This window comes from Astatotilapia calliptera, chromosome 20 (assembly GCF_964374335.1).
Source record: "Astatotilapia calliptera chromosome 20, fAstCal68.1, whole genome shotgun sequence".
Lineage (NCBI taxonomy): Eukaryota > Metazoa > Chordata > Actinopteri > Cichliformes > Cichlidae > Astatotilapia > Astatotilapia calliptera.
The window spans coordinates 2,377,028-2,390,670 of NC_137441.1; the positions used below are offsets into that span (position 1 = coordinate 2,377,028).

Consider the following 13,643-nt stretch of genomic DNA (forward strand, 5'->3'; position numbering starts at 1 on the left):
AGAACGCCTGACACCGAATGAGTGAAAGGAAGACGAGAGGGTTTAAAATACATCAAAGAGAGAAATCGGTGTTTGTTGGAGGGTCCACACGGCCGGCTTTGCTGTGCAACTCTAGAAGTAAACAGAAGCTTTGTTTGTTCACAGGGCAACTCCACACAGCAGATTGCAGTTGGAGGTCGGTGACGGACCAGCATCAGAGCCGACTCTGGTTCTGTTCAGCAGAAATCCCCTCTGGCATTAAGGGCTGGACTCACCCTGCTGTTTCCTCCCCTCCGTTTTATAACCTTTTAACGTCCCTCAATCCTCCGTCACTATTCTGCATCTCTCTTTTCCTCCCCTCCTTCGTCCTTTCAGGGTGTGTTTCTGGATCGGTCTCCATTCATGACTCCATCATGACTAACTGCTCTGAATGTGAGCTTGACTTTGCTCCAAACAAGTCTTTAAACCGGATTAAAGCATTCATACCTCCCTTCCATTTCTCCACTCTGTCAGTCTACTTGATGTTGTTCTGTCTGGATTGTCGCTCTATTTTGACCTGTTTTATTTCATTATATTGCTGTTTTCAACCGTCTTAGTAGTTTTAAGTCCCTTAACTGTTACTTATCCACCTGTTAAATGGTGATGTATTGACCATCTGATAATGCTGTTTCTGCGTTGGCTGAGGCTCTCAGTGCTACACTGCTATGTTTTTTGAATAGACTTTGGTTCATCTGTCTATTTATCTGTCATGGTCCTGGGTCGTGTGACCCAGTGTGTTATGTTTAGCCTATTTTGATGTTTATTGTTTGTTTAGGTTCTCTAAGGTAGTCCAGCCATTTGTATATATTACCCTTGCATTAAGTCTCCCTTGCCCTTCGTGTGTTTATGTCTGTGTGTCTTGTACTGTCAAGTTCATGCTGTCAGTTATGTCATCTCCCCTGTACTAAGTTTCCCTGTATGCGTGGTTATGTTTAGTTCTTGTCATGTCTAATTTCCATGTTTCCTGTTTTACTTTGTAAGTCTGTATTCATTGTCAGTGTATTCAGTTGCACCCTCCTGTCCTGTCGTTAGGTTCATGTGTGTCAGCTGTGATCCCATGTGTGGCCACTTCCCCTGATCATCCCTCATGTGTATTTAGTCTCTGTGTTTCATGTAGTCTGCGTCGTGTCGTCTGTGTTATCTCCCCTACCCCTTGTCATAGTTTCCCAGCCTTAACTAGTCCTAGTTTGTACTTTGTTTAGCCATAGTTTTCCCAGTATATGTTCAGGTTTTCCCTCAGTTGCTTTGCTGCCTTGTTCCTTAAGTTTTCGGCCCTAAATAAAGGCTCGCCTTCTGTTAAGTCCGGTTTTGTGTCCTCACCTCTGTTTGCTCTTGGGTCCTCCACTCACTCCACACGGTCTGCCCCGGCGGTCCGTGACATTATCTGAGTCAGGACTGCAGGGGCGGCACAGATACTCGGACCTCTCGGGCTGCCACCAGTTCCTTTGGGGGCGTTTGATCCATCTCAGCATGATCCTGTTCACCCTGCAAAGGAAACTCATTTCTGCTGTTTGAAGTTGAGAGTAAAAGGTATGCACAGCCCCGGGCTCATGGTTTACTGGACACATTAAAGGTTAGGACCAAAACTTTAAGTAACTAAAGCCACATGACTTTTTGGGATCTTTCCATGAAATAACTGCAAACATAAGCTGTGTGATCAGAGGTACAGCTTATGATACTTGGCAGGGATAGTCATGATTTTGAATATTTGAATAGTCATTAAATTATAAAGACAGAAAAGTTTATGCAACTATGTTTTGTCTTCATGGCATAGATTCATGACGGTGTAGGAAACATTCAGAGACTTTGATTCGACACCATGGTACACACTCGTGTAGATCGACAGCATCACATCATCACTAACAGCCTGAATCACTGATACAGGGCAGGATGAATTGTGTGAAGAGTTGCCTCAGTTTCCAGTTCTTAGCTGACTGAAGTGGCACCCACTGTGGTCTCCTGCTGCTGCAGCTCATTTGCTTCAACGTTTGACATGTTGTGCATTCAGAGATGCTCTTCTGCATTCCTTGCTTGCAACAAACTGGATTTTTTTTTTTTTTTTTTTTTTTTTTTTTTTGACCGTTCTCTGTAAAATCTGGAGATGTTTGTGTGCCCAAATTATATCATCCATCTCTGAAACATCAGACTAGTGAGGCACCAACATCCTGATACTCGGTTTGAACTTCAGCAGGTCATCTGGTCTGTAAGATTAGCTGATCATTTATTTGAGAAGCAGTTGTACCTAATAAAGTGGCTGAAAAATAACAATAGATGAAGAATGTGGTGCAGTGTTATGGGCGTTGTACCAGTAAAGCATTTGTAAAATTAACTGCTTCTGTATAAACAAGAGAAACATGCAAAGCCATCGAAATGTTGACTCTGCACGTCTTCTTCCTCTATAAAGACTTCTCAGGGATTACACGTGTAGCTAAACCTCTTTACAGTGGCACAAAGGGGAGTTTCGCTGGTCTGGCCCACTTCAGCTTCTGTCCCATTTAAGACTTTCTCCTGTAACGCTAACTAACAAATGACTGCATGGTTGCACCAGAGAACTGACCACTTGTTAGCAAAGACATTATCTGGAGCTGCAAAATAGATGTGGTATCCAGTCCCTAAAAACTGTACTGACATCAAGACAAGGACACCAGAACATGCATTTTTCATGACTCAGTCATATCACACTCTTTGAGAAATATTTACCTTTGGCTCCTGTATGTTTTTAGCCAAAGCATCCACAGCTGGTCATGTCATCTAGAATTAAGTTCCAGCTTCACTCATCCTTGTAAATCCTCATCATTCATTCACACCTGTTTGACTATGTGTGACTGTATCACAGAGGAGTGTCATGGTCCCAGGGTGGCTTTGATTAAGTTTCAGGCTGTCATATTTGAAGTAGTATTTTTAGTTCTCTGAGTGTTTCATCTTCCTGTGCCTGTTCCCCAATCTGAGTGCTGTCTCTGTAATTGGTATTTGTCTTTTGTTTACTTCCTGGTAACTTCCTTCCTGTCTGTTTCGTCTTTAGTAAATTATGTTACTTGCATGTTCCTCGCTGAATAACTTCATGTTTAGCATGTTTCATGGTTTATGGTTGTTGTTGATTTCCTGTTTTATTTTGGTAGTTGGTTCTTGTGGCTTGTTTGCTCGTTTCTTAGTTTTTCTTCCTTCCTGCCTGATTGTCTTGATCACCTTCACCTGTGTCTTGTTCTCACTCTCAGACTGTATAAAGAGTCTGAATGTTTAATGTTGAGCCGAGTGCTGTTCTTCAGAGATTTCTATTGTAGTCTCCCGGGTTCTTAAATCTAGTTAGTCCTGCCATCTGCTTGGGGTTTATCCTCCAGGTTCATTGTCAGTGAAGCTCCTCATCATCTGGAGGTTCTATGTCCTGCATTTGTTTCAGCTTCTTACTGCACCTGAGGGATCGACTGTGAAGCGAGGACGGTTTTAATGGTCAACGATGGCTCTGCACATTAACTCTTTTTGGACACGTTTCATTCCTGTCACCATCACCTCCTTCAATCAAATGACCTTTCAACAGCTTTCTGTGCTCTCACTGTGTTTGGAGACTTTACAAGAGCTTTCATCATCCGTTTCACTTTAGCTGAAAGTACTTTTCTGTGCTTCAAATGAAATAGAAACTTCAACATTTGGACTTCAGATATTTTTGCTGCTTTTATTTTTACAGCTGACTTTGACTGGATCTTTCCCTCTTGAAAGTTTCTACTTAAGTACATATATCAGGCTTTATCCTCTGATTGTACGTTCTGCTGTTTTTCTGTCTTCATTTCCATTTAAATCTCTTTCTGAACATTTATTTTAAGTGTTTTTCAAACAAAGCCTCCCATCCTGTCTCTTCTCTGCTGAGGTTTTCTGTGCTTCACGCTCAGAATAACAATAACAGAAAGAGAAACATGTGGTGATGCAATCTATCTCAGCTGCTTTCTTTCCTGTAGGGGTGAAATCAGTCAGAGGGGATTTTCTGCAGCTCAGCACCAGTATGCTCTATTTGAACTTTGTTTTTCCCCCGTTCTGGATTTTAAAGAGAATTCCTCCAGCAAACAACCAGAGAAACAGACCTGCAGCGATGATTAACTCCAAAAAATCTGATTTCCAAAGAGGAAGACGAGTCAGACAGTCTCTTCAAAATGTGACTCAACATCCTTTCCAACTTCCTGTTACCAATACAGCTGCTACTCAAACACCTGAAATACTCAAATATTTTGGCCCTCATGAACATGAAGCATTAATTAAATGTAATGCAACTGAAATATATAAAATTAAATATGTTCAAATCAAAAATATATACATTGTATAAAGTGAATGTAAACCAATAATGTAAATTACACCAGATTCCATTAAATCGAATGATTTACATGGTAAATATGAAACATTTCATTAAAAATGTGCAAATAATGAAAGTATTTAAAGTCAGGATTTTGGGCGTGAACATCATTTCTACTGTAGCATTCAACATCTCTGAATCTTGTCCTACATTTCTCGAGTTAGATCATATATTTCAGCACTTTTTCCAGACAGAAGGAGTTGACGTCTCTCTCATCGGTGTCTCTTTTAATTAACTGTAACATGTGAGGTTAAGTTCTGAACCGCTGCCTTTCCTCCCAGCTGGTCACGGGAGTGTCATCGCTACTCTAAAAAGATTTACGAGTTGAGGAAAAACTCCAGCTTCGAGTCCAGGAAGTGAGTGAAAGTCTTTGTAACTGACCCTGCAGTCCGGACCGTCAACATTATGACCTCACATAACACCTTGTGCAGGAGAAGCACTGAGTGATAACCCAGCCTCCAAGTGGAGGCCCATCACTACGTCTCAGATGAGCCTACAGCTCAAAAACGGAACAGCAGTCTTTGCAGTATCCAAGACAGAATAAGGTGCATCTTGACGGGAGCGTGACAGGGGAATGATCACTTTGTCAGATAATCACAGGGCCCTGCAGCATGTATTTGTCCCTCAGGATCAGACTGTCAGTGTGGAGATTTACTGAAAAGCCCAAACAGTCCAAACAAATGACAGCTGGGCGGCCTGCCATCAACAAAATTGTCACTCATCACCCGCCTTACTTGCCACATTTGACTCCTTGTTTCTTCCCCAAAATGAAATGTAAGCTCAAAGGTCACCATTGTGACATGCTGGCACTGTTTAATGCACTGAGCAAACTGAGCGTTCAGTTCAGTTCAAGTGTTTAGTGTGCTGGGAGCACTGGGAGCTGTGTTACCACTGCACAGCGATTTCAGATACATCACGCCTCAGCGGTGAAAGATTTGCTCTAAAATAACGCCGAGACGACCGTGGGAGGAAACGCACCGGAAACCAAGCATGAGGCTGCCTGAGAAGCAATTAATTGGTGTAACTAATGGTGTAACAAAAATCATTTTTATATGTGATTATTAAAACATATTGAATTCAACACCTGACACCAGTGAGATCGGTTAACAGTTTATTGGCAAAGGTGTGAACACCAGTGAACCCATTAGGACCAGTAATCTGAGTGAAATCAGGCCCAGGATATCTAGTTACTGGGTGAGGTGCAGCAGTCACATCGGTGAGGGTTCGACATTGTCTCCAAGGAACAGTCAGCTTCCTATATCGATGACATCATCACTGAGCCTGTGCAGGTCTAGGAACAGATGATGACGTCAAGGATGGGCGTTACGCAACATGCAGGTCTGCTCAAATATTGCATAATACAATGCATGTGTGTGAGAGAGATTTGGCTCCAGGCCCCCAAATTAATCATAAACCGAAGGAGTGAGAGGTACCACACCCAACACACACACACACACACACACACACACACACACACACACACACACACACGCACACACGGACACATGCAAGGCTGCTCATCTGGTTGCCATTAGCAGCCAGTCAATGACAACAGAATCACATGGGCTGGGCTCATGCACATACACACCATTGCATATTATTCAAATGATGCATGGATGTGTGTGCGAGTGATGTGTGTGTGTACGTTTGGGAGTGAGGTTGTGTTGTGCAGTGAAGGACTTCAGAAAGTGTGGATACTTTAAAAAAACAGGCTTGTTTGGTATGAGGGGGGATTTTTGAAAATGAGAACAAACTTTACTGTGAAAAATAGGGACATATTCTGAAGTCAGGATCTTTTTGGATTGGAGAAGTGGAGGTTTAGGTCATGATCAGGTGTAAGCTGGTCCGACTTTAACATCAGCTCCAGTCTGCAACCAAAGGGGAATTCCACATCTCCTCCTCCTCTCCACCACTATCCCATCTCTTCATATTTCACTCCATTTGTTCTTGTCATGTTTCTCTCTGTGTGACAGAAACTCCCCTTGTAGACAAAGCATAAAATATTCTAAAAAACACCCTTGAACAATTAAAAAGACTTTGGTTTGATCTTAAGTCGTTAGCATTGAACACAAATGTTTGGTTCAAGAGGATTAAACTGGATTAGCCCACATATCACTGACACTGCTGCGACTGTCTCTAATAAGTGTGATTTAATATTTGGCAGGATAATTTATGTCAGATAAATATGGTTAAAAATAATCTGACCCTAAAACAAGATGTTTTATTCCCTGTATGTTCTTGTTATACCCTTTATGTTCATTCAAAATTTCCTTCACATAGATTGTAGTCATATCCATGCAAGCTTCACATAGATTTAAGCTACGGATCCCTTTTAAAGTCATCTTCTGGGAGAAGAACAGCTTTTGATGCCTCTCTGCTCCTCGTGCAGATTCTGTCCTGACAGAGGGAACTATCATCTTTCCTTGTCTCCTCCTCCCACTGGGCTGTGTCCAAAACAACATCGAACCATCTCCGCAGGCCCCGTCAGCATGGAGCTGCTCGCCCTGTCCCTCAAACACAGGACCGGCGGCTCTTCAAATTTAAGCTCAACAATAAGTCTGAAGTTTAAAAAAGGGTTCAATACCAAGATCTGTCTGCTCTTTTTACTTCAGCAACTCGCTCCACACATGGACACATTACAGAGTTGGAAGCGCTCACTCTGATCCAGCAGCTGTTTAAACTCTAAGAAACTACAAACTTTATGCATATCAAGCAAATCTGGACTTTTTGGGCTTTAAAATGACAAAATAATTCTCTTCTTTTCGGAACCATTTGATTTTTCTCTCTAGTCTAGATTGAGGACTAAATCAACACTGGTACCAAAATCTATCAAAGTTAAGATGAAGCTGTCTGTGTGTGACTACAGGACATGGATGCACACTCATGCTGTGGGAAGCAGACCTTCATAATCGCTCCGTCACTTACAGCATAAAGCTTTGTGAAAAGAATAACTCAGATCATATCTTGGTGCTTATTTCTCTTCCTGCTGATTTGATTTAACTTTCCGTTGCATCCAGTCTTACTGCACCAGCTGTCTCACAGTCAGGAGACTCCCTACATCAGAACGAACATGACTAAACTTATGTTTGGCTCCTCTCCACCTTCCAGCTGGAGCAGATTGCAGGACAAAAGGAAAAAAAAGTGGACACTCCGACTCCACCCTGCGAGTTTCACAGGTCTGGAAAAGAGATCTTACAGGATGTGATTCATTAAAACTCTGCTTGTCGTCTCATTTGATCTGTGATTGTTGTCTTTTTTCTGTTATCCATTTGGTCTCACGCTGTGTTTTCACAGTAAAAGATTTCACTTCACACAAAGAAAGGTCGATAACTCCGTGAGCTCTCTGATCTCTTCAACGTGTGCCTGAAAGCAAAGTCGGCAAACTTCAAATACGTGATGTAAATTAGTACGTTTAAAATTTTAAAAGAATTTCCTGAAAATCTGGAAAACAAAGTGCAAAAATAAAACATGCATCAACACATCATGGCTATCCACACTGTATTAAAAATACCAGAAATGCTTTATTGTAATGTAAGTAAATACTATAAATACTAAAGCTTTAGAGTTGGAAAAAAGAATATTGGTGCAAGTTACCGCACATTTTTGAAGCATGAGAGTGTTTTTTCTCAAGTCTCAGGAGAATGTACAGTACATGTTTGAATCAGCTCTTTGTTCGGGTGTGGCCTCTAAATCACGACTGTACACCATATTATCCATATCAAAGAGAGTGTAAGGCTCAGTATAGTTCAGCTTACAGTAGTTCTGTTCACTGTTTTATTATCAGGACTGTGAGATTGTCATGAATTCATTTTTACCCCAGTCAGCTGGCACACAACCGCCCAATCCCAGAACAGTGGAGGGAATTTTACTTCAGTTACAAAAATCCTTAATAAAACAGAGGAAAGCAGTTACACAGTATCCTCTCTAACAGCAGGAACACATTATTTTATAAGCTGTATTTTCAGCTTTGTAAAGAAGCAACACTTTTGTGTTTTACTGGTAGTCCTCGCTTATGAAACATGGTAGGAACACGCTGAAACATGAAGCATGCACATCGTTTTCACAGGACTCGACGCAGTCGCCTGGAAAACTGTGGACCCTGTGATTCAGCAGCTTGTAGAACCACCCTCAGCAGCACTAACTTGAAGTAATCAGTTTCTGTACAACTTTATCAGTCTCACATCACTGCAGAGGAATTTTGGCGCTCTCTTCTTCGGGATGTTCGTTGAGGTTCGCAGGCGTTTGTTTGTGGACAGATATCTTTACATGCCACCACAGCATTAAAGGTTAAGTCTGGACTTTGACTGGTTCACTGCGGCACCTTGATTCTTTTATTTTTCAGATTTACTGCTTGGGATCTTTGTCTGGTGGTCCAGTCGACCCACTCTGGTCCCAGCTTTAGAATACTTTGGTATACAGAGAAGTTCAACCATTACTATTTTTGTACAATAAAACAAATAAAATGTTGCGTTTTCTACAAAAACGGGAACAGTAAAGCCCGACATCGACACCGTCAAACTCTGGATACTGTGCAGTGGAATATTCTGACCTTCTCTGTGTTATGTTGATATGGCTGAATGGATGGAAGGCTCCACAGGCTCCAGAGCGTCATGTTGTGTCTTCATGTAATCCTCTGTTTCAACATAAAGTACTCGTCTGTACAAGTTATCTTTTACATGGACTGTAAAAATAATTTCCCCCAGGGATCAATAAAGTATTCTGATTCTGATTCTGATTCTGATGGTACTCTTTGACCGTGGCAGGCAGATTACATGCTTGGATGAATGAATCTGTGCTTGTTATCATTCTTAGTCAAAAGCCATGCAGACTTTTATTGTGAAATGTGGTTTGAGCAGGTTTATAGGAAGCAAAAAACACTATGATCCGCTTTGTCAAACATCACATCTGTGGTGCTCTTACTACCACTCACGGTCGTCGCCCTTCTTCCTGATCTAGCTTCAACAGCTCTTTCCCACAGCCTGTGGCAACGCTCATCAAGTTTATCCCTCTGTTACTACAGGATCAGGATATTATTTAACGAACTTAGTGAATTTGTTCATTTCATTTCCAACTCCATATTTTGATTGAGTGAAAAAGATTCTTATGTCATGTTGGTGCAACCTCTGGGTTCATGCTTGTCACGGTCCTGGGTCGTTGATCCAGTGTTTTGAGGGTTCATGATGTACTTTTGGTTTATGAAGTTATGTTCCAGTGTTTTATCCGTTGTATTCACTCTGTTGTTTGTATCCCCAGGTCTTAGTTTGCTGTCTAGCCTTTAAGTTTCGGTTATTATTCCCCCCTCTGTGTTCCCCGTCCACTTGTGTATATAGTGTCTGCGTCTCCTTCTGTCCGGTGTTGTGATCTCCCTCTTGCTGTGTGTCGTGTCTGTAAGGTAACTCCTTGTATAATTCTTTCTGGTTAGTATCTCCCAGTTGGCCTTCCCAGTTTAAATCTGTTCTGAGTGCAGTCCTGCTTGTGAGTCTGGATTTTGGGTCCTGGCACACACAGATTACCGTGACAATGCCATGTCTGAAACAAAGTGTTTTAGGTCCTGTTTAAGAGAACTACCTTTTGATTGGCTGTTTATCATAAACAGAAGGTTTGACAGCTGAGTTGGTGCTGAGTGCTCACAGCCAGAACTGTGTGTCCGAGATGGCCTTAAAAGGAGTCACTCTCTATGACATCACAGAGATCCAAGACTAGAAAAAACTGCGATCTTAGTCTGAAAGGCTGAGGATCATAGAATTTATTACTTGCCTCGTTATTTGAAACTTTGGCAATATTCAATATGGATAATTCCATATCCTGTTACAGTTCAGCTACTGTAACAGTTATATATGACAGAAAACGAGGGAAAAGTCTTTGTTTGGATATCTGCTGCTGCTCGTTCAGTCCTACACTCATTTAGGTTTGACGACCTAAATCCACCCTGAACTTATTGTCTTCAACACTCCTGACAGTTGATGTGACACTGAGGTCAGGACTCGTGAATGTCGCATCAACATGAGGTTGGTGTTACTCAGCAAACGCTGACCCCACAGGATTCAGTTTCATGTATTCATCCCATCTGCTTCCTTTACCACACACACATACACTTACTCAGGAATGTGTTACATTGTACAGTGAAATGTGAGCCTGTGGGTACAGCAGGGTGTGTGTTATGATGTGATGTACTTGGCTGAAAGAATGAAAACACAGCTTTGGCGTTCACAAAAAACAGTTACCGGTTCTAATTGCATCTGCGTGGCAGACCGAGTCCATTTCTGAGTGACCGTCCCTCAACATAACAACTCCTAAAACGAAACTTTTGCAAAGCTATCACCCATAAATGTGATGATTTATGGTCACAGTGTGAGAGCATTGCTGGGTCGCTTCATATTTTCTGGCAGCTCGTTAGTTACAGATGTGACAGCTGTGACTCCTCCCTCTCCATGATGTGGTTTTCTGTCCTCGCTGATCACAGATTTTGGTCCTTCAGTGTTTCTGTTTGTGATGCCATTTGTCAAAGGTTGCCTGGGAACGATAACAACAAGAGTTAAACATTTTAACAAAAGCATATAATGAAAGTGGGCCAACTATTCATCATGTTAGCTTTATGTCTGTGGAAGTCCTGCATGAGTGACAAATAAACATAACAGATGAATGACACCAGCAGAAGTGACCTGTTTCTGCCTGGGCCACGTCCTGATGCTGCTCAAATGATGTCGTGTTTATGGAAGCTGTGCGGTATTCAATAAGAAATTAATGGACTTTTGTGTCCCAAAAACCATGACGAAGACATTTCTGAACCAGAAGCTGTGGGTGGATAAAAGCATCTACACTGCTCTGAGGACCAACACCACCGCCTGTAATAAAGAGCTCTCAGTCAGTAACATGAGGAAATACAAGGCTGCCTCTGATAAAGTCCACAGAGCGCAATCTGTCTCCAGAAGACCACGTACCATCACAGACTGTAAGGAAAAACCCTCGATCTCTCTGGCTGGAGAAGCACAGATCTTCTATGTGTACTTTGAGGGCAGGAAACCAACGTACCACCTGGTGGATTCATGACAACCACTGGGACAGATCACAACTTAAGGAGGACTTGATTCCCTTGAAGGCCGTGAATTTATTAGACGTTTTCTCAAGGGAAGTGCCAACGAGCTAGTCCCTGTGATATATTTAACGACTGCATCATCCCCACCAGAGATGGGCAGTAACGCGTTACTGTAATCTGATTACTTTTTTCAAGTAACGAGTAAAGTAAGGGATTACTATTGCAAAAACGGTAATTAGATTACCGTTACTTTCCCGTAGGAACGCTGCGTTACTGCGTTACTAAAACTGTGATTTTTTTGCGAGAATGTCTCATGACAGTGACGTAAGCGAGTGCGACGTTGGTGACAACAGCTGTGTGCAGATCAACAATGGATCATATATCGAGTGCAGAGAGAGTATAGGGCTTTGGAGTTGACGTCACGCCGCAATGCATTGTGGGAGCACAGCTCCATTTTCGGGGTCTACGAATCAAAGCAAACACACTGTGTTGGAACGACGACGACAAGAAACATGCTTAAAAGCAGCTCAAAAGAAAACGGACGGTATAGAGACCGATTGCGTCCAGAGGCGAAGCAGCGGTACTTGAAAAAAATAGAGTGCATCGCAAATCTGGACCCATATGAAATACGGCAGTGGAGTAAAGACCCAGACGACCTCCCGCCACTGTCCTACCCCGATATCTTCACGTATCTTGTTTGTGGAGTAAGCGCTTACACAGCAAACCAGTTTCGTAATTACAAGTCACTTGAGGCGCACATCCAATTTACAAATGGCTGGGTGCAAGATTTGGCTATTTTCAAGCCGCCAAACTCTGATTACATCATCAAAGTAAGTCAGCTGGAGTGCATCGAGTGAAATAGCCATTTTCCACCCCCCACCATAATTAATGTTATACATTTATCATTGAACTGCTAAAATAACGTTATCATATTATATGCCCGTAATTGTAAAGTACATGCAAATTAACACATTGATAATCGGGTAAATTATTAACGCCAATTTGTGTCCTTCCTGCAGTGTTGGGTAAGTTACTTTAAAATAGTAACTTAGTTACATTACTAGTTACTTCTCTCAAAAGTAACTCAGTTACTTCAAGTTACTCGTTACTTTCAAAGTAACTAGTTACTAGGGAAAGTAACTTTGGTTTTACTCAGACTTCTCTTGTTAATGTGTTGCTTCCATAACTTTGCCAGTCTTCTAGCTTGCTTACTTGCCACAACTGCACTGTGCCACCTACCAATAGAAAGGAAAAGATAATGTGCACATTTCCACGAGAGAAATCCCACGCCTGGACCGTCATTGACTGCTGCCATGATTCTAGCCTACGTCACAGCCTCATGTGCGCCTTTTACATCCAACACAAAAACTGCAGTCGTGGTGCTTTCGATTGTACTCAGAACTCGGAAATTCTGCCTTCTGAATAGGAAGATGTAGGTAACACCAGACTGCAGATGAGCTGCATACAGAGCTGGACTGGGACAAATAAATCGTCCCGGGCATTTTGACTAGGCCCACCATTATAGGAAAAATCATAAAGCCTTTGAATGATAATAAACACTGTTGTGACAGTGATGTACACTGTTCTGATGGTATATATGCATCAATCTATCAATCGTTTGTTGTAAGATTCAGATAATTATTTTTTAAAAGCGAGACATTTTAAATGAGAATAAGAAAGAAAAGTATTTCTTTGTGCCCCCCTCTCCCTGTTAATGCCCTACATGCCCCCCTGGCAACACTTTGCTAGATCCGCACCTGCACAGTTACCAGCTGTCAGCTACATAAAAAAGGATCCTGGGGTTATTTGTCTCTCAGAAACAGTTCATAACTTCAACTCATCCATGTCACCTAAAAGGTAAACCTGTTTCTCCATCACCTGTTCAGCTCTGATGATCCAGTAAGGACATCTCCTGGTTTCATCTTCATGTTTCCCTCTCACCACATAACCAAACCATATCATGACCAGCAGCTTTACAGCTGTGGCTCCAGCAAACATCAGCTGATACTAGAAATTAATATTAAATAAATTCTAGTATCAGCTGATCAAGCTTAAACGTGCTGCTGTTGTTTAGCGCGACATCCGCTGGTTTCCTCTTTCGGCGCAAAGTGGGCGATAAACAAACAAGAGAGCCGATCAGCTGATCACTGATCAGTTTTCATGATTGAAGTAGAAACGGAAGAGGGAGGGGGGAGAATGAAAGAAGAAGAGGCAGCTGTGCAGCAAAGACACAGAATAACTCCAGCTTTG

The 13,643-nt window shown here is 42.0% G+C and overlaps 1 long non-coding RNA gene across 1 annotated transcript; it reads left to right on the forward strand.

Annotated features, from left to right (window-relative positions):
• Window positions 1–516: 516 nt before the first annotated feature.
• On the forward strand, window positions 517–4,455 carry LOC145423186 (uncharacterized). The gene is made up of 2 exons (XR_013904302.1): window positions 517–1,548; window positions 3,969–4,455. It is a non-coding gene; the product is annotated as an uncharacterized LOC145423186 (long non-coding RNA).
• Window positions 4,456–13,643: the final 9,188 nt, after the last annotated feature.